The following is a 756-nucleotide window of genomic DNA, read 5'->3' on the forward strand; positions in this document are numbered from 1 at the left end:
TTTTTTTTTTTTTTTTTCAGTTTGTTTGTGTTTTATTGATGCCTGTGTTCAGGCCTTGACTGCGTACTTCCGCAGCGGGTACAGCCGCTCCTTCCGCTGCTGCTTCTTGGTCTTCAGGCGGTTTCTGCAGACATGGCCAAGATTAGGGATTTTCTTCTTTTTTTATGGCTGAATAATATATACACCACAACTTCTTTATCCATTCATCTATCGATGGCTACTTAGGCTGTTTCCACATCTTGGCTATTGTAAATAATGCTCCTCGTGAACATAGGGCTGCAGATCTCTCTTCCACATGGTGTTTTCATTTCCTTCAGCTATAATCCCAGAAGTAGAATTGCTGGATCTTATGGTAATTCTATGTTTAATTTTTTTGAGGAACCTCCATACTCTTCTCCATAGTGGCTGCACCAGTTTATATTCCCACCAGCAGTGCCCAAGAGGTCCTTTTTTACCACATCTTCACCAGCATCTGTTACCTCTTTTCTTTTGATGATGGCCACTCTGACAGGCACGTGGTGAGATTTCAATGTGGTTTTGTCTTGCGTTTCCCTGATGATTAGTGATGTTGAGCACCTTTTTGTGTACTTATTGGCCAATCATATATCGTCTTTGGAAAAATGTCTATTCAGACATTTAAAACATATTAAGAGGGGCGCCTGGGTGGCTCAGTCAGTTGAGCGTCCGACTTCAGCTCAGGTCATGATCTCACGGTTCGTGGGTTCGAACCCCACATCAGGCTGTGTGCTGACAGCT

General features: G+C 43.1%; 1 protein-coding gene across 1 annotated transcript in view; it reads left to right on the top strand.

Annotated features, from left to right (window-relative positions):
• The window catches only part of CUNHXorf38 (chromosome unknown CXorf38 homolog), a 21,181-nt gene that overhangs the window by 19,141 nt on the left and 1,284 nt on the right, over window positions 1–756 (top strand). The gene's annotated exons all lie outside the window — the stretch shown is intronic.

The sequence above is a fragment of the Crocuta crocuta genome, unplaced genomic scaffold (genome assembly GCF_008692635.1).
Source record: "Crocuta crocuta isolate KB4526 unplaced genomic scaffold, BGI_CrCroc_1.0 scaffold49, whole genome shotgun sequence".
In the NCBI taxonomy this organism is placed as follows: domain Eukaryota; kingdom Metazoa; phylum Chordata; class Mammalia; order Carnivora; family Hyaenidae; genus Crocuta; species Crocuta crocuta.